The sequence below is a fragment of the Salminus brasiliensis genome, chromosome 24, assembly GCF_030463535.1.
Source record: "Salminus brasiliensis chromosome 24, fSalBra1.hap2, whole genome shotgun sequence".
Lineage (NCBI taxonomy): Eukaryota > Metazoa > Chordata > Actinopteri > Characiformes > Bryconidae > Salminus > Salminus brasiliensis.
In genome coordinates this window covers 2,844,624-2,864,623 of record NC_132901.1, presented here as the reverse complement: position 1 = coordinate 2,864,623, position 20,000 = coordinate 2,844,624, and the positions used below count along the sequence as shown (strand labels likewise).

Below are 20,000 nucleotides of genomic sequence, written 5' to 3'. Positions count from 1 at the left end.
GAACCCTTTTGGTTCTAGAGTTCCTCAAAAGAGCTTCTCAAGGACTTCCACCACACACTCCAAAAGACAGAGCCGCTACTAAGGTTCCATTTGGAGCTGTGAGTGTGAAGAACCTTTACATCCACTACCTTAACCTGCAAAAATGTTCTTAACATAGGTTCTTTAAGGAACCAGAAATGGTTCTCTATGGTATTGCCCCAAAAAACCTTTGTAGAAGTTCTGGAGAACTTCTGGATCTTTAAGGAACGTTTTTCAAAAAGTCTTCTACTTGGCACCAAAGAGGTTCCACGAATCTGCTTGATTTTTTTGTTACAAATGAACAAAAATCTTTTTTAACTACTATCTAGAACCCTGTTTACTAGAATGTGGTTATACGCTTAAAAACAATTGCTTCTGGACTAGACTAGACCTCGGTTCTGCAATCTTACAAAGAAATTAGATGGTTCTTTGGTAGGATCCTGGTTCTCCTAAAAAAACTAAGCTCCTTAATAGTTTGTACGGTTCTAGAAAAACCCTTTGATCGAGACAGAACCTGAAATGTGGTTCCGCTTCCCATTCACAACAGCTATTTACCAAAATGTTTGTTTTATGGAACCAAAAATGGTTCTTCTGTGGCGTGAACCTTTGATTGCATGTAAGCATGATTATTGATGGTTCTTTAAACAACAATCAATTGAAAGGTTTTTAAGGAACCAGAAAAAAGGTTCTTCTGTGGTGTGACCTTTTGTCCACATCACATCTACACTCTAGAACCTTTTTTTCGCTCCTGTTTAGACTCTTATTTTTAAGAACGTTGGAAAACCTTAACTGGTTCAAAGCCTTTAAATCATGTGGGGGTTCTTTTGAGATGGTTCCTCACTCTCATATATTAGAAAAGTGGTTCTTTAAAGAACCATACATTGAAAGACTCCAGACTGGGAACCAGAAAAGTCGACTTCTTTGGCTCTACAGAACCCGTTTAGTCCCATTTGAGACCCTGATCTTTAGGAGTGTGTGAAAAGACTTCCCCTGGTGTAGAACCTTCTCATTGAGGGGAGGTTCTAAAACTTTGAGAAGGTTCCTCACACTCACACACACAAAAGGTGGTTCTTCTGTGGCATCGCTCCAAAGAACCCAACTTTGGGTTCCACTTGGCTCAATTGTTTAATGGGGTTTCAAACCGAACCTTATAGAGAACCACCCTTTGAGGGACCCAGTTGGAGTGCTTACAGTAGAACCTCCCCACCTTTCACGTTCATTAAACGTGTGCGCGCGTGCGAGCGCGTGATTGACTGTGCCACCCCTGCTCCTACAGAACTGTCACGCCTGGGACTCAAAACGTGTCCTACACCAGTACCAGCGCGTGTTCAGAGCAGAACCCATTACGCGTGCCGGGTGTGGGTCCGCCGCTGTGTGTGTACGTTTTTACGCACAGCTCTGCTTGTTGGGTTAATGAGCGCCTCGTTCTCACAGGCATGCAATGGGCCGGGCACGGGTGTGCGCGCGCGTCAGTGTGTGTTCTCTGTACTGATCTCTGCAGCGCTGGGAGCGTAGCGTGCAGGTTTTTAGGCGTGCGTAAAGGCGCGCGGTGCGTAAAGGCGTTTGAGTGGAATGCAGGTTAATCCTGCAGCTTTTTAGGGTTTTATGCAACCGGCGTCTGCTTCACACAGCGAGAGGCTCTGAACGACCAGTGTGTTGGGTTGAGTGAATGTGTGTGTGTGTGTGTGCGCGTGCTGTATTATTATACGTGGAGATTCAGTCATCCAGCCTGACAGTGGTCAGCGTGGAAGTGCTTGTAGGGCAGGTAATGAAACAGCCCACATAGTGTTTCCTCTTGTAATAGCATATATCATTTGCATATGCAAATGATCTAGAATATCTAACTCATTATTATACAGAAGTTTAGAAATTGGACCTACTGAATGTGTTCAGTGCTTTTTAAGGAGCCAGTGATCTTCATAGACTTGCTCTGGAGATGGACGTTCCTCTGTTTGGCTGCATTCCCTATCTCTGCTCCTGAGAACCTTTCCCATGGCCTGATGCTTCCACCACCATGTTTTACAGCAGGGTCAGTATCAGCCAGGTGATGTGTAGTGCATGACTTATCTTGCCCAAAGGGCTCTATTTCTGCTTAAATCTCAGAAGGGTAGTGGGAGCCCAGTCAATTTCCATAGACTTCCATTCACATTGAACCTCCATCATAACGGCAATACTGTTATAATTAACATCAGATTCACAGGCCCTATAGTAGAACCCTGTGGGACTCCACAAGGAATGCTAAACCACATGGTGACCAAATAACCTAATTCACTATGGTTCCTGCAATAGGATTAATAACCTAAGGTTCAAAGGGTTAATAGAAACCAAACAACCGGTTTTAGCCTCCCTGCCTGAGGTGCTGATTTTAAAGGGGAATTTCACGAATCGAGTTTTTAACATAAATTAATGCTTAAGATGTAAACAAAGTGCCTCTGAGTGGTTTGGTGCGAAATACCTCATTCTAGAGGAACCTACCCAGTCTGAATTGTTCACAGTGGTGGCGAGTGGAACCAGGTGTCTGCAGAGTTAAACGCCTCTAAAAGCTACTTCACAGAAATGTCTTACACAGATTGGTTATAAATGTGCTGCCTGATGCCTGAGACACCGTATTACATTATTATTGAGGTTAGATTTGATCCAGATGTTATACATTTTCATGCACATTCATGGCGGAGGGATACATAAGACAAAAAAGTAGTCCCCAAAACTACTAGTGTAGATTTTTCACTATTCTACCATCATCATCAACATCACATATATCTCTCATAAGATTTGTGTAGGTTCACTGGTGGGTTTGGATAGTAAATAAGGTGGTTATGTTTGTACTGTAGTCATGGCGACTGACGCCTGGCTCCATTCACCACCACTGTAAAGAAATCTGAGTAGTTTGGATTCAGTTTCACGACCGGATCACTCTGGAGGACCTTGTTCACGTTGTAATCGCTGAATTAGGAAGACAGTTTTGAATGTACGTGGAATTCCCCTTTAAGCCTTGACACGGTCTAATGCCATGTTCCCTGGATGCCTCCACTGTCAGCTGTTTGCAGCAACACTCGACTCGATCTGCTCTTAAGAATGAGAGATTATCCGGCCGTTCAAAAGTTTCATTCATCTATTTAGGGTCCGTTTATCCCGAGCGCCCCTCCCTCAGGGTACCATGAATTCGTCCCACTTTCCATCATGTCCTTGTAATCCCACTAAGCTTGTATATGGCATGTATAAATGTTTATGCAATAACACAGATTAATGCTTTTATTAGAACCCTCTGTTACTAGGTTCTATAATTAGATACATAGTTTACATTTTTATGCGTATAGTCGTAATTATTTTAATAAAATAACTTTTTTGGCTAATAGATCATTTTTGCTGTTGGATCTGTGTCCACAAGCTTTTGGTTGCTAGTTGGTGGTATCCCTTGTGGCTGCTATGATCTTGCTAAGATTTCTAGGTGGTTGCTATGGTGTTGCTATGCTATCCCAAAAGGCATTGCTAAGTGAATGCTGTGGTATCTGTATTGCTAAGTGGTTGCTAGGGGATTGCTATGGTGTTGCTGTGATATCCCTGGTGATTGCTATGGTAGGCCTAAGCACTTGTTAGGTGGTTGCTATGTTATTGTTATGGTGTCCTAGGTGGTTGCTATGATGTTGCTAAGTGGTTAGAAAAGTACTTGCTATGCTATTCTAAGATGTTGCTATGGTGTTGCTAAGTGAATGCTGTGGTATCTGAATTAGTTGAAATGGTTTTGCTTGGTGGTTGCTATGGTGTTGCTAAGATGTTCCAGGTGGTTGCTATAATGTTGCTAAGTGATTGCTGTGATATCTGAATTGGTTGATATGGTGTTGCTAGGTGGTTGCTGTGGTATCTGAATTGATTCATATGGTGTTGCCAAGTGTTTGTGATGGCGTTGCCATGGTTTCACCTAGTGGTTGCTATGGTGTCGTTAAGTTCTTGCTATGATATCCCAGATGGTTGCTATGGTGTTGCTTAGTTAAAGCTGTGATTTCTGAATTGGAAGATATGGTGTTGCTATGGCGGTTGCTAAGATGTTTTATGTGAAGACTTTTTGTCTAAATGCATGTGGGCTAATAGAGCTGTGTCTAGAAACCTTGATGAGTAATTGCTAAGTGCTTGCTGGTTGGTTGCTATGGTATCCTTGGTGGTTGCTATAATTATTATGGCATTGCAATAATTCCTGGTGCCTGGGTTTGTGCTGTGCGTACTGGACCAGGGAACTGTGACCACCAGTCCAGACAGAAGGACAGACTGAATCAAAATCACTCTGTCCGCCCCCCCCCCCCTCCTCTTTCTCTTCCCCACATCCTGGTCACGCAACACCTGCTGAGTTGGCGGCACATCAGTAAAGTGCAGGGTCTCCTGGTTAAGCCGGAGTTACCGGAGAAGACTGTGAGGTGGTCGAGGGTCGAGGGTTGACCTTCTTAACGGTAACAGATGTTCAGATTTGGCCCTTATGCTTCATGTTTTAAAACGGCGACGTCAGGAAGCAGAAACCAGCACCAGAGCATCCTTCCCCAGAGAAATGTCTCTGTTATGAAGCTCCGGTGAAGCGTTGATGTGTTGGGTGCTTGTGAGGCTCTTAGCTAGCTATGTTAGCTCTTAGGCTAACGTCTAGCCTGATAAACTCACAAGGGCCAAGGGTTGAGGGATCTCTGGTGATGCCACAGCCATGCATAGCTAGGATTCCTGGAGAGCATAATTGGCCTTGCTCTTAGATGGCCCTCCCTCTCCCCCCCATCACTCAGCACGATGCTAGCCAAGGGGTGGGGATACTATATCAGGCAGCCAATGAACAGTCAGTTCTTTTGGCAAGCATAAGAACCTGAGACACTTTGACGAGAACCAAACTGGGATGTTCTGGACGTCTGGTTCAGAACATCTCCGTACGTACCGAACATGCTCGGACTTAAAGGATCTGCTGCGATCAGTAGTCTTGGTGCCAGATCTCACAGCAGGACACCTTCAGAGGTCTTGTGGAGTCCAGTGGTCAGATCTGCCGGGGCCTACTCAGTATTAGGCAGATGGTATTAATGTTATGGCTGATCGGTGATATCCCCAGTGTAGAAATCCAGGATCAGGGACATTACTCTGCCCTTGGATATCGAACCTAGGTATCGAACCCACAACCTTGTGACCAAGCAATCTTCAGGGCTTTATAGCGAAGGCCGCAGCTGACCAATCACAAAGCTTCTACCTCTGTGACATCAGCACAGTTATGCCTCACGCTTGACTCTGAGGCTATACGTTTAGAAAGGAGGTGCCCATTTGCACCAAGGCAGTTTGGTGCGGGTCAGTGCTGGAGCGCAGTGTTTTCGAGTACAGCTGCTGAACTGCTGGACGGCCTGACCCCTCCTGCTGCCAGCTGAGTGTGTGTGTGTGTGTGTGTGTGTGTGTGTGTGTGTGTGTGTGTGTGTGTGTGTGTGTGTGTGTGTGTGTGTGTGGAGATTTGAAATGTCGCTTACGTGCACGTCCACCCCCAAAGCCTGTGTGATTCTGCAGCTCGACGGTAATCTAGGACGACTCTCTCTCTCTCTCTCTCTCTCTCTCGGCCAGTCATTGGATGACACCTTGTTTTTAGGTCACACAGCAGAGGAGGATGATGATGATGGTGATGATGATTAGTGTGTGGTGTTGCTAGTGCTGTTACTGCATATATAGCCCACTGCCTCTGGGCTGCAATGCATGCTAATACCTCTACACCCACCAGGCCAGGCGTGGGCTAGAAGGGTATAAAGCCCCCCAGCATTACGCTGTGGCATGATGGTGGAATGATGGATGGAGCTCCGTCCAATACTTTTGGGATGAGTCTACTCCACTAATGAATGTCCTTGTTGTCGCTGAATGCAATCAAATCCTCACAGCAATGCTCTAGTAGAATCTGTCTTCCTCCAGCAAAAGCAGGATCAACTGTTTTTAATACCCTTGATATCGGAAGAAACAAGGAATGAGCAGAGGTGTCCCAATACTTTTGTCAATACAGTGTCGTGAAGGGCCTTGCTCTAGGGCCAGACAGTGGCAGCTCAGCGGACCCGGGAATCGAAACCGCAACCTCTGACCGCTCTAACCACTGAGCCAGACCCATGACGACCCATGTGGAATATACAGGGCTTTTAGCGGAGGCCCCCAGCTGACCAATCACAAGGCTGTAAGTAGAAATCAGCCAAATCACTGTGGAATAATCTAGGGTCACGGCCAGTTGCCCTGCAGTGTTTTTACCGTCTTTGCCCACCAATATTCCCACCATTTAGCTAAGTACTGTTTGTTTACCAGGGATCATTAATGTTTTTATGGGCCCCGGCGCTCGGCTTTTACTGGCTTGGCTTCCCTCCTAAGACCTCCTTTCCCTCGTTTTCCTCATATTTGCGTCTGTCTTCATTAGACGCACGTCGTGTGTTTGCACTTATTACAGAGCTGCTCGGTTTAGCCTTTCCACAGATGTAGGCTGGAAGTCTGGAAACTAGGGACTGGACGGTATAGCCAAAAATATGCATCGCAGGTTTTAATGTTTATTACAGTATTTTTAATAATATAAACCTTTTTTCTCTATTTGTTTCTAATATATGTCAACATTTATTTTCCAAAATAAAAGTCCCTGTGCATTTACAGTCAGTTTGAGAAGATGAAATGGTAGTTAGATTGTATACGCTTTTGTGGCAATTAACCGGTGGTCTAGGTGTTTCTAATAAAGTTGCCAATGAGTCGATTCACATGGATGTAGGTGTTTCTAATAAAGTGGCCAGTGAGTCGGTTCACATGGATGTAGGTGTTTCTAATAAAGTGGCCAGTAAGTGGAAGCACAAGGATGCAAGTGTTTCTAATAAAGTGGCCAGTGAGTCGATTCACATGGATGTAGGTGTTTCTAATAAAGTGGCCAGTGAGTCAGTTCACATGGATGTAGGTGTTTCTAATAAAGTGGCCAGTAAGTGAAAGCACAAGGATGCAAGTGTTTCTAATAAAGTGGCCAGTGAGTCGGTTCACATGGATGTAGGTGTTTCTAATAAAGTGGCCAGAGAGTGGAAGCACACGGTTGGGTTTCTAATAAAGTGGCCAGTGTGTAGAAGCACAAGGCTGGTGTTTCTAATAAAGTGGCCAGTGTGTAGAAGCACAAGGCTGGTGTTTCTAATAAAGTGGCCAGTGTGTAGAAGCACAATGCTGGTGTTTCTAATAAAGTGGCCAGTGAGTTGATTCACAAGGATGTATGTGTTTCTAATTAAGTGGCCAGTGAGTCGGTTCACATGGATGTAGGTGTTTCTAATAAAGTGGCCAGAGAGTGGAAGCACACGGTTGGGTTTCTAATAAAGTGGCCAGTGTGTAGAAGCACAAGGCTGGTGTTTCTAATAAAGTGGTCAGTGTGTAGAAGCACAATGCTGGTGTTTCTAATAAAGTGGCCAGTGAGTTGATTCACAAGGATGTATGTGTTTCTAATTAAGTGGCCAGTGAGTCGGTTCACATGGATGTAGGTGTTTCTAATAAAGTGGCCAGAGAGTGAAAGCACACGGTTGGGTTTCTAATAAAGTGGACAGTGTGTAGAAGCACACAGTTGGTGTTTCTAATAAAGTGGCCAGTGTGTAGAAGCACAAGGCTGGTGTTTCTAATAAAGTGGCCAGTGAGTGGAAGCACATGGTAGGTTGGGCTTGTGTTTCTAGTTTTCACAGAAGGTTTAAATACTGGAGGTACGGGTAGCTGGGGTTCCAGAGCAGTTAGCCTTTAGCTACACTCTTACAGACATAAGGAACGGCTTCAGGGTCCTGCATGCTGGTCCAGCACAGCCGCTTCGACCCACAGGACGGCTTGCTAATTAGCCGAGTGAGTCAGGTGTGACTCAGGTGATTTAGAGCAGGGGAAACAGTAAACTGTGCATTGTGCCCCGGCCTTCCAGGACCGAAGTTGAGTAACATTGGCCTTGAGGGACTCGAGATTTGGGCTCGGCTCACTGACTCCTCAGCAGCTGGAGAGCAGCTCCTTCCTCCGTCCTGCTCATTCGGCTCTGTTTGTATGGAGCGTTTTGTTTCCAGTAGGCTCTGAAACAAAGTAGCTCTACCGAAAAGTCCCAGATGCCAGGAGACCGTGGCAGGAAGAGCTCCCCAAGAGCATGAGAGAACCAAGAGACACAGAGATGAACCAAAACCCAAAAGAGGAAGCAATTCTCCTCCGGGCTGCAGAGATGGATGTTCATAAAAGTTTTATCAGGAGGCTGGAAACAAAGGAGCTCTGTGTAGACACGGAGGAGATCATAATCAGTAAAGCTCCATGACCAGTGTCACAAATCTGTGTCCAGCTGTAATAGCAGAGAGCATAACCTCGCACAGCCTACAGAACCCTGAAAGACATTCGTTTAGACGTTTATAGGAGGAAGAGCTTGAGAAGAAACCTCAGTGGTTTCTTTATTAGGAACAGCCACTCTGCTGGTGTAGGGCTGGAGGCTGGAGCTCAACTAATGGTGCACCAGGTTGCATCTCTTCACCAGTGGTCAGATTTTGACCTTAGAGCTGCTGCTGGCTGGTTGTTGCTGAATGTTTCTAATAAACTGGCCAGTGATTGGAAGCACAAACATGTAGGTGTTCCTAATAAATTGGCCAGGATGTTGATGTTTCTAATAAAGTGGCCAGTGAGTAGAGGCACAAGGATGTAGGTGTTTCTAATAAACTGGCCAGTGAGTGAAAGCACAAAGATGTAGGTGTTCCTAATAAATTGGCCAGGATGTTGATGTTTCTAATAAACTGGCCAGTGAGTGGAAGCACGAGGATGTTGGTGTTCCTAATAAATTGGCCAGTGAATTGAAGCACAAGGATGTAGGTGTTTCTAATAAATTGGCCAGGATGTTGATGTTTCTAATAAATTGTCCAGTGAGTGGAAGCACAAGGATGTAGGTGTTTCTAATAAATTGGCCAGGATGTAGGTGTTTCTAATAAACTGGCCAGTGAGTGGAAGCACAAGGATGTAGGTGTTTCTAATAAACTGGCCAGTGAGTGGAAGTGGCCAATGAGTGGAAGCACGAGGATGTTGGTGTTCCTAATAAATTGGCCAGTGAATGGAAGCACAAGGATGTAGGTGTTCCTAGTAAATTGGCCAGGATTTAGGTGTTTCTAATAAACTGTCCAGTGAGTGGAAGCACAAAGATGTAGGTGTTCCTAATAAATTGGCCAGGATGTTGATGTTTCTAATAAAGTGGCCAATGAGTGGAAGCACAAAGTTGTAGGTGTTCCTAATAAATTGGCCAGTGAATGGAAGCACAAGGATGTAGGTGTTTCTAATAAAGTGGCCAGTGAGTGGAGGTTTGAAGTAGGGGTTTCTGATAAAGTGGCCACTGATTTAACAGCTGGATTGTTCTGTAGGGCGTCTCTTCCCCGGACCTTTTTATTTCCCCCACAGTTTGGGTAATTTAGCCCATTACAGCACATTCGCATTCGCGAGTCCCAGATCATCTCCTCATCGTTGCACCTCCACAGGTCTCCTCACAGAGAGCGTCTCGCTCTGTTCTGACTGCTCCGCGCCGTGGTAAAAATAACCCGCTCTCGTCTGAAGGCTTACAGCCAGCCGGCTCCGTCTGCGCTGGAGGAGAGGGAGCCTGAGGCTAAACAGCGCGCCACGCTATCACACGACCAGGCTTGTGATTCGGAAGCTATGAGGAATGACCGGGTGGCATTTTGAGCCAGGTGGGGCTGCGCTGGCCTAGATCGGACAGTGTGTGTGTGTCTCGGTGTGTGTGTGTCTTGGTGTGTGTGAGTCAGGATCGCTGCTGATGCCGTATCCCATTACTAGCCGCCCGGTAAGAGGGCATCACCCTCAGTGACAGCACTTCCCATATTCTCATGCTGACATGCAGTGACCTCAACCTGCTGCCACGGAAACACTGTGCAGGAATACAGTGGACTAATGATATTCTGGGATTTTGGAATATTTTGGTGGTCTTGGGCCGAGACTTCTGCAGCGTCCTGACCAGGCCATGTTGGGAGTTGTCATAAAAGTTCTCCACTTGTGGATTCATTCGTTTCTAATAGTTCTCTTAATTCTAAGAGCCAGTGTAGGTGGAATGGGTAGATGTCCCAATACTTTTGTCCATATATTGTATGTTAAACAGTGTGTATATATATTAGTGTTTACAGCATATTACAGACTCTGGACGTGACTGCACCTTGTTTTTGTTGTTCCAACCTTGCAACAGGGCTGCATTTCTCAGTGTACAACACACACACACACACACACACACACACTCACACACTTAGACACAAGTACCTCTTTAGTAGGCCTATTCATGCCTACTGCTCAAGGCCTTTTAAATGTACTATTGCTTAATTTGTTTACATCTGTTGGAACATAGCGCATTCTGTTTTAAAAAAGAATGAAAGGTCAAAGTGACTGCTTAGAACCATCTACCAGAGAAAAATAGTGTGCCACTTTATTAGAAACACCTACTTAGAGCCCCACCCCTGTGTTGTGTACTAACCCTGTTTTCCACTAACCCTGAAGATGTGCTTCTTTGGGCTTGGAAAGCATGGACAGCACAGCATCTCTCAAAAGTGAAGCTACAGCAGGTCTAGTGCTGGTTGCAGTACGACATGTAGCTCCGCCCATCCCCAATATGTTTCAATGCCCAAACAGCCCCGCCCATTTCCGTCCTATAAACTGTGTTTCCATCTCCAGTGTCTCAGGATTCCAGCAGTTAGTGTTTCCTGTGCTGATACTGGCCCAATTATTCGGGGGAGGCGGGGCTACACTAAGGAATGAAGTGATTGACGGCCTCACTCGGAAGAGACCCTAGCCTAGTCGTCTGCAGGACCTGCCTGTGCATGTTTTCCACAGGTCATTGGGCGGCTAACATGGGTGGAACGTGGGCTACGTGGGTTCCGAGTGGGTTTCAGGTGCTGGGACCCATCGTCACAGCCCACCCTAATCTTACATGGGTCTCATCTAGGCCCCATAAGCAGTGTACAACCCAGATGGAGCCCATGCTTAACCCCTCCTGGTCCCATCACTGACCCTGGTGGGCATCCATATATGGGGCCAATGTGGAACCTGAGGAGAAAGCTTCCAGGATCCTAGTTGGGCTAACCATACACGTCCCACATGGGCCACATGTTAGCTGGACAGGCTAATGTAATGTAACACTCACCTCAAATATGAACTGCCTTTACTTGTTAGCTACATTAGCCTCGCTGCTACTGCCGTTTTTGCTAAACCCAGCAGGCACCAGACGTCAGTCTAGACGTCACCAGTGGGCTAAAGGGGTATAAAGCCCTCCAGCACGGAGTTGTGGGGCTGTGTTCTCTGGTTTGATGGATGGGATGAGTTAGGGAGTTGAGCATTAGGCATGCTGCCAACAGGTTCGATGGGTTTATCTGCTCCTATCTGCATTTGCACATCTGCGTCAGCAATGGGTGCAACTTAAAGGAGCTGAATGCATCCAGTAGAACAGGTGTCCATAAACATTGTTCTTGGAAAGTTCAGGGTTATGCAGTGAGCTTTTCAGTGGTCCTAGCCTTTCGGAGGCCACTGCATATGAAAAATACAGCAACGCAGCGCATCCCTAATTATTAGCAATGTCAGCAGTGGTTGGTCAGATTGTTCCCTTAATTGGGCCATTCCCATGTCTGTTCCCTGGTAGACAACACGCCCTAACCATCTGCATGGAAATAAGCTCCTGTTCTCCACAGCAGTGCTGGCTGGACCAGTGCATGAATCACAGCTGACAGGTGTGTAATTGTGTTCCTGCGTGAGCATGAATGTCGTACGGCAGTGGTGCGCTACTGTCCCACCGTCTGCGGCGCCAGTCAGTGGAGTGGATGTGCTAACGTCTGTGGAGACTTTCAGCGAGGCAATGGATCCCTCAGCTTCTAAATGTCCTGGTGCTCCTCCAGCTCCCTCTGTTCAACCCTTTTCTGGTCATCTTAGCGTTAGCATTAGCTTTTAGCCCTATTCCCTCAGCTTCTAAGTGTCCTGGCACATTTAGCCGCCAGACGGATCCACAATCACCCTACGTAAAACTGACTAATATGAATACGTGCTGGAACTAACGCTAGGGCCCTGACACCCCGAGTCGACTGTTGGCCATGTGTGGTGTGGTGTGCTGTGGTGTATCCTGCACCTTTGGGTCTAGGCTGCCCTTTATTAATAGGTTAGCTTTTAGCCTAGTACCTGCTCAATGCTGCTTCGCTGGCGCTCCTGCAGCATCGGCGGTCCTCCGGCTTCCTCCAGTGGCGCTTTTCCTTTCTCTGCTGAGCCTAGTGTTAGCATTAGCTTTTAGCCTTATTCCCTCACCTTCTAAATGACTTGGCGCTCCCCCAGCTTCCTCTGTTCAACCATTTTCTGGTCAGTATAGTGTTAGCATTAGCTTTTAGCCTTATTCCCTCACCTTCTAAATGACTTGGCGCTCCCCCAGCTTCCGCTGTTCAACCATTTTCTGGTCAGTATAGTGTTAGCATTAGCCTTTAGCCTTATTCCCTCAGCTTCTGTGAGTGTCCTGACGCTCCCCCAGCTTCCGCTGTTCAACCATTTTCTGGTCAGTCTAGTGTTAGCATTAGCTTTTAGCCTTATTCCCTCAGCTTCTAACTGTCAATGGTAATGTTTTTGCTAATGCTAACCAGCGTTTCTCTTCTGATTCTCAGCACTGTAACATTTGTAATGTAAGTGCTAAATACCCCCCCCCCCACACACACACACACACACACATACACACACTCACACTCTTGCGCTGTACATCTTACATATTATCTTAAATGTCACTCAGTGTGAAGAGAATTGAAGCTTAATGTGAGCATGAGTGGGCGAGAGTGGGCGAGATAGCGGCTGGACAGCTGCCCCAACCGGGGGTCTCCTACACCACTGTACTGCTAGCTGTTTGACCTTTTCCCTGCACGCACGTTTCAGTGCCGTGGGTAATATTTGCTCTTTAATGCTGAATTGGGACCGGCCCCCGCGCCCTAAATGCCAGGCTCACACTTCGAGACCGGCTTTCCAGCTCTGATCTGGGATCAGTTTACAAACCTATAGGCCTAAAGCCAACCCTGCCAGGCTACTAAATGAGCGCTGGGATTAGGTCAGTAATTAAAGGTCTCACTAGTTTATCATGCACCCTGCTGTTAGTGTGTGTGTGTGTGTGTGTGTGTGTGTGTGTGTTCTTGTAATTACATGAACAGCAGATCATGGGCTGAAAGACTGTGCAGTGCAACAGGCAGAGCTGCTTCGCCTCCAGTGGCACATCTGGTTAAGATACGCTATATGTCCAAAAGTTTGTGGACACCTTTTATGACGAATGCATTATTCAGCTACTTTAAGTGTTGCTGACACACACTTGCATACGGCTTGTCTAGTCCCTGTAGAGAAGTACAGAAGCCGCTGTCCCACCTTGCCGCCCCCCACTTTGCCGTACCCCAACCTATCTTGGTGGACACCAGCTGGAACCGGACAACAGTTGTGAGAGGACGTAGCGAGCTTCATTCTCACTACACATCTGATTATGAAAGACGGAATGCAGTGGATGTTGATTTCCATGCGTGTGTGTGTGTGTGTGTGTGTGTGTGTGTGTGTTTGCACGTGTGCTTTTGTCCTAGCTTGTTTCCATTTTAATATATAGCAATTGCTATAATGGAGACTTTTGTGGATGTGCGTGTGTGTGTGTGTGTGTGTGTGTGTGTGTGTGTGTGTGTGTGTGTGTGTGTTCTAATACGTTCTCCACTCCACTTTTTCATCTCCTTTGTTGACGTCAACAAATCCATCAGGGTGAAATTTTAGGCCGGCTGCTATTGTCTGTGCCCCTGATTTGCCGGCCCCTGCTGTGATCAGGTGTGTGTGTGTGAGTGTGTGAGAGTGAGAGAGACTCCCTGTGGTTTTTTGGTGTAGTGCCAGGATGGTTTTCTCTCACCTTTTAGCAGAGAGGTCAGTCAGCGGCAGGACAGCTCTTACAGTGGACTGTACATCCAGCCTGAACCATCGCTTGACCGCTGAAAAGGCCCAGCCGAATACTAGAGACCACGTCTACCCTATATGTCTAAATGTTTATGGACACCCCTTTAAAGTGCAAATCCACACACACACACACACACGTTTATTCCCTGTGAAGAATTATTGCCAATAGAATAGGACTCTCTGGAGTAGATCATTGGCACCATGCCTGATGCCAGCCCAGACATGGGCATTGAGGTGTGGAGCAGTGGGAGAACTGTGTTCTCTGGAGTGATGGTTGGTGCTCCGCCCAGTACCTGTAGGTTGAGTACTCTTGTGGCTGAATGCAATCAAATCCTCAAAGCAATGCTACTCCAAAATCTAGTAGAAAGCCTTCTTCCCTGGACGGTAGAGACGATTACTCCAACAAAAGCTGAAAGCCTAGTAGCCTAGTAGGCCCTGACTGTTTGCCACAGAGGGGTCCTCCGTACCATGCAGTGGTCAGTACCTTCCAAAAGTGCTCTGAGGAATCGTCAACCAGGTCACGGGCACCCAAGGCTCATCGATTCCCATGACGCCCTACCTCACAACTTATAGGACTTGTTAAAGGATCTGCTGCTAACTTCTTGGTGCCAGACCCCAGCGGAAACCCCAGAGGTCTTGTGAAGTCCATGTCTTGATGGGTCGGAAATGTTTTGGTGGTACAAGCGGACCTACACAGTGTTAGCCTTGTTCATACGCAAGGGCAAGTAGTCACGAAAGCACACGGTGCCCTCCTGAAGCAACTAAGTGTGTTGAGTAATGAGCTTTCTCCAGCCTGGAGAGGAATCTCTTTTACAAGAGCCGCCACAGATCCGTCCATTGTGAGGAACATCAAAAGTGAGGCCCGCAGCAGCTAACATAGAGCCTGAAAACAAGCCGCAGATCAGAATCTTGATCTTATCAATGCCTTTGACCAAATCGTCCCTTTAACCACACGCGTAGCCTGACCAAGCCCATCACTTCATCATAATACCCGTAAAAACCAGACTTCTTCAGAAGCAGATGTGGATTTTCATTGGTCAGTGGTTTTCCACGCCTGTCTGTGCAGGTGCTTGGGCCCCGTCAATTGCCGCCTTCAGTATTCCTGTTATGTGAACCGAGCCTCTCACTCTGCTATTGTGCTCTGTGAATGGCTTTTATGCAGTGAGCTGATGAGGTTGGCACCAGCCCGGGTGCCGTGTTTTGGGGCTGATGGAACAGTTTCATGCCACAGAGCTCCTCTTAGTGGCGGGACATATTGTAAAGTCCTTTGGGAAAGTATTTGGACACCAGCTCATTCATCTTCTGAAATCACAGGTATCAAAAAAGATTTGACTCTGCTTTAGTTGGAGTTACTGTTGGAGTTACTGTCCATACTGTCTAGGGAAAAAGGCTTTCTACTAGATCTTTGAGATTAGAGCATTGCTGTGAGGATTTGATTGCATTCAGCATCAAGAGCTGCATTAGTGAGAAATCGGGATGTTGAATGATCACCACCACAGAATGATCTACCCCTCTAGCCCACACCTGGCATTACGAAGCTTGGTGCTAATAAGTTCAGCAATGTTGATCTGCTGAGAGTCCTAATTTATTGACAGTACTTCTCTACAGGGACTAGTCAAGCTGTGTGTGTGTGTGTGTAAAGTAGCTAAATGCATTCATTAGAATGGGTGTCCACAAACATTTGGACAGAGACACAGCTCAGATAAGACTGGTTCAAGATTCTTCAGAGCAATTCAACCAAGATTAGTTTGAATCTAGAGAAGAACAGGAAGGGTCCATGATCTGTGGCATAACACGTCATCTGTCAAACATGGTGGAGGGACTGTTAAGGCAGAGGCATATGAACTTGCAGAGGACCAAGCGGAAGCAAGAAAGCTCTCCAGATAAGCAGAAATGGAAGGCGGCTGCAGTAAAGGCCTGGCAAGGCATCTCAGTGGAGGAAACCTAGGATTTGGTGATGGTTATGGGTTCCAGACTTCAGGCAGTCACTGATATTAAAAAAATATTTGCATCCAAATATCACAAAAAAGCTTGTCCGATTACTTTTGACAATTGTGTGTGTGGAAATGTGAGAAATATAGAGACAGAAGGAAGGAGGCAGTGAATACAACACACACACACACAGGGAGAGAGTGAGGGCTTTAATATGTGTGTGTGTGAGGCATGAAGGTTGTAGTGTGTCTGTCTGTCTGTCTGTGTGTGTGTGTGTGTGTGTGTGTGTGTGTCAGTGACCCATGAAACGCAGAGCATAAAGAGTGTTAGAGTTAAGGAGCAGTGAAATCACTCATGCTTGTAAGAAAGTGTCGTCCCCCCCCCCCCACACACACACACACACACTAAACATCTCTTTCTGTTTCCTCTGTGACTCTGCACCCTCTCTCTCTCTTTGTCTGATTGCTCTCTCTCTCTCTGTCTCTCTCTCTTTCTCTCTCTCTCTCTCTCTCTCTCTCTCTCTCGCTCGCTCTCTCGCTCTCTGTCTCTCTCTCTGTCTCTCTCTCTCTCTTTGTCTGATCGCTCTCTCTCTCGCTCTCTCTCTCTCTTTGTCTGATCGCTCTCTCTCTCGCTCTCTCTCTCGCTCTCTCTCTCTTTGTCTGATCGCTCTCTCTCTCTCTCTCTCTCTCTCTTTGTCCGATCGCTCTCTCTCTCTCTCTCTTTGTCTGATCGCTCTCTCTCTCTCCAGTTTCTGTTCTGTAGGTCAGTCCAGGTTAGCTCTATTGGCATGTCTGGACTGAGTACAGTCTTGCAGAAATATATAAACGTAAAATAATAATTAGCAATAACTGCATTTATTAAAGCAGCGCAATCATTATAAACCAATGTAATGTATTTTTAGGTTTTACAAGAATACAGTACTGTGTTACAGTGTGTTACAGGTCAGCGGTGTATCAGTTTGCAGTGGGGTGTGGGTCAATTCAGTTCAGTTCAATTTTACTTCTAGAGAGATCCGGGTTCGAGTAGAGGGCCAGATCCGATAGTACCTGGACAGAAGGGTAGACAGGCACCAGCACTGTAATATAACCATGAAGTGTGTTACAGGTCAGTGGTGTAACAGTGTGGAGTGTGTTAGGGGTCAGTGGTGTAACAGTGTGAAGTGTGTTACAGGTCAGTGGTGTAACAGTGTGGAGTGTGTTAGGGGTCAGTGGTGTAACAGTGTGGAGTGTGTTACAGGTCAGTGGTGTAACAGTGTGGAGAGTGTGTTAGGGGTCAGTGGTGTAACGGTGTGGAGAGTGTGTTAGGGGTCAGTGGTGTAATGGTGTGGAGAGTGTGTTAGGGGTCAGTGGTGTAACGGTGTGGAGAGTGTGTTAGGGGTCAGTGGTGTAACGGTGTGGAGTGTTATTCAACAGTGGTATGATGATATCTATATATTTCTGTGATATCAGAAAAAGTGCATCTCTCTCTCTCTCTCTCTCTCTCTCTCTCTCTCTCTCCAATATGTTCCAGTCCAGGTGGTTTCATTCTATGTGACATGCCTGTCTGTGTGTATCACTCAGGCTCTGGACCCCCGCTGTTAGCTCACTCTCCATCCCTCGCTTTCTCTCACGCGCGCACACACACACACACACACACACACACACACACACACACTTGTACAAGAGGTCTGCCAATAGTACTTCTCATTAACAGCCACTTACGCTGGATAGCATGCTAGTCTGGCCCTATTCATACACACACGCTCTCAAACACGCAGGCACACACACACACACACACACACACACACACACACACACACACACACACACACAGTTTCATTTGTCTAGAAAGTGACTGTTTAAAATAACGAGAGTCTGGTTGGATTAATTTAGCAAAAGAGGGCATCTGTTTCCACCGCTATCTTTAGAACCACACACACACACACACACACACACACACACACACACACACACATACATACATTACAATAGTGCAACATGCAGTCGGTGCTGGGATATTTCATGAATTCTACAACATTGTACACTGTCAGCTTTGTGTGTGTGTGTGTGTGTGTGTGTGTGTGTGTGTGTGTGTGAAGCACATGGTGAGCTTGGGGCTCTTAGATCAGCAGCCTAATGTCTCCTCACCTAACACACACTTGGAAGTAAATGTGTGTGTGTGTGTGTGTGTGTGTGTGTGTGTTGCTGTTTAGCTCTTTCATCTTGCAGCCCCTGAAGTCACAGCGAAGCAATGAACCAAGCCAACCACTCTGATATTCTTGTTACATTGTGTGTGTGTGTGTGTGTGAGCAACTACAGTTGACATGATGTCCATGCAGCAGCACTGGGTGCTGACTTATGTGTGTTAGCTGGAGCAGAGACAGAGAATGAGCAAAGGAAGGAAGGGAGAGCGAGAGCGTAATGGAGAGAGAGAGAGAGAGAGAGCTGTAGAAAGAGGGGGAGTTAAAGTGAAAGAGGGGACGAGATGGAGACAAGGTCACAAAAAAGCTAAGAGAGAGGGAGAGAGAACACTGGAGTGTGTTACAGGTCAGTGGTGTAACAGTGTGGAGTGTGTTAGGGGTCAGTGGTGTAACAGTGTGGAGTGTGTTAGGGGTCAGTGGTGTAACAGTGTGGAGTGTGTTAGGGGTCAGTGGTGTAACAGTGTGGAGTGTGTGTTAGGGGTCAGTGGTGTAACAGTGTGGAGTGTGTTAGGGGTCAGTGGTGTAACAGTGTGGAGTGTGTTAGGGGTCAGTGGTGTAACAGTGTGGAGTGTGTGTTAGGGGTCAGTGGTGTAACAGTGTGGAGTGCGTGTTAGGGGTCAGTGGTGTAACAGTGTGGAGTGCGTGTTGGTGGTCAGTGGTGTAACAGTGTGGAGTGCGTGTTGGTGGTCAGTGGTGTAACAGTGTGGAGAGTGTGTTAGGGGTCAGTGGTGTAACAGTGTGTGGAGTGCGTGTTAGGGGTCAGTGGTGTAACAGTGTGGAGTGCGTGTTAGGGGTCAGTGGTGTAACAGTGTGGAGTGCGTGTTAGGGGTCAGTGGTGTAACAGTGTGGAGTGTGTTAGGGGTCAGTGTAATACACAGCCCAGGAATACAGCCCGAGCGTTACTCGGATAACATCATTACACTTACCTCTGAGATGATCCGATCAGTCGCCCCGTCGTGGCAAATGATGAACACGTCCAGTTCAGAACGTTTCCCCCCTCATATAAAGTCCCTCATATATATATATATATATATATATATATATATAGAGAGAGAGAGAGAGACTGTCCGGGACTTTAAAAAAATCAAAACGCAGCCATTGATAATGAAAAATGAATTATGCCGAAAGGAGGTTCACTTTTACCGTAGCCACACATGAGTGAATTCGTCCCGTGTTAAAGTGTTGAGCAGTTATTTTATAATATTTCATATTAACGTCCGTCTCGGTCAGTTCGCTTGGTCCGTCTAGTTTTCTGAAGTCTGTGTTGAAGGAGGAACAGAAGTCATTTCATCAGGCAGCACCACAAATCACACAAGTATGAGGCCTCATCAAAAGAGAGGCCCACGGCTACGAAACCAGGCCTCCGAAAGAAGCCTCTGATTAGAATCTGGATCCTATCTTTAAAGGATGCGTTTGGAGAAGAATCACTTTTACACAGCTCCCCTCTTTTTCCCGATTGTGGTCAGTAGAGATGAGGAAAAGTATATGTTAGCTAAGAGAAATAAAATAAAATACTTATATACTAATAGAAATCAATTAAAGCAACCAAAATGGAAAATACAACAAATTATTCTTAAAAAATAAACAAAAGGGACAAAACATCTGATAGAAAAAGAATAAAAAATTAAATAAAGAAAGATCAAATAAATGTAAAAGGTTTTACCACAACGAAATGTAGATATAAATGTAAAATTAGATATTGGCTAAATGGAAAAATAAAATCTAATCTAATAATTTAATAATTAATAATTCATCTAATCATTTTCTAAAATAAAAAAATATTCCCAGAATGTGGAAAGCGTGTGCTTTAGGTGGCTCAAAGCACAAATTACATTTCCAGACTGTAGGGGGAGCCCAGGAGCAAGAATTCTCCATAATTCTGCTTTAACGAAAGAAAAATATATGAATATATTTATTGGTATGAATATTATTAAAAACAATACATAAAAAA

The 20,000-nt window shown here is 46.0% G+C and overlaps 1 protein-coding gene across 1 annotated transcript in view; it reads left to right on the top strand.

Annotated features, from left to right (window-relative positions):
• mtnr1aa (melatonin receptor 1A a) overlaps positions 1 to 20,000 on the top strand; it is a 50,855-nt gene that overhangs the window by 402 nt on the left and 30,453 nt on the right. The gene's annotated exons all lie outside the window — the stretch shown is intronic.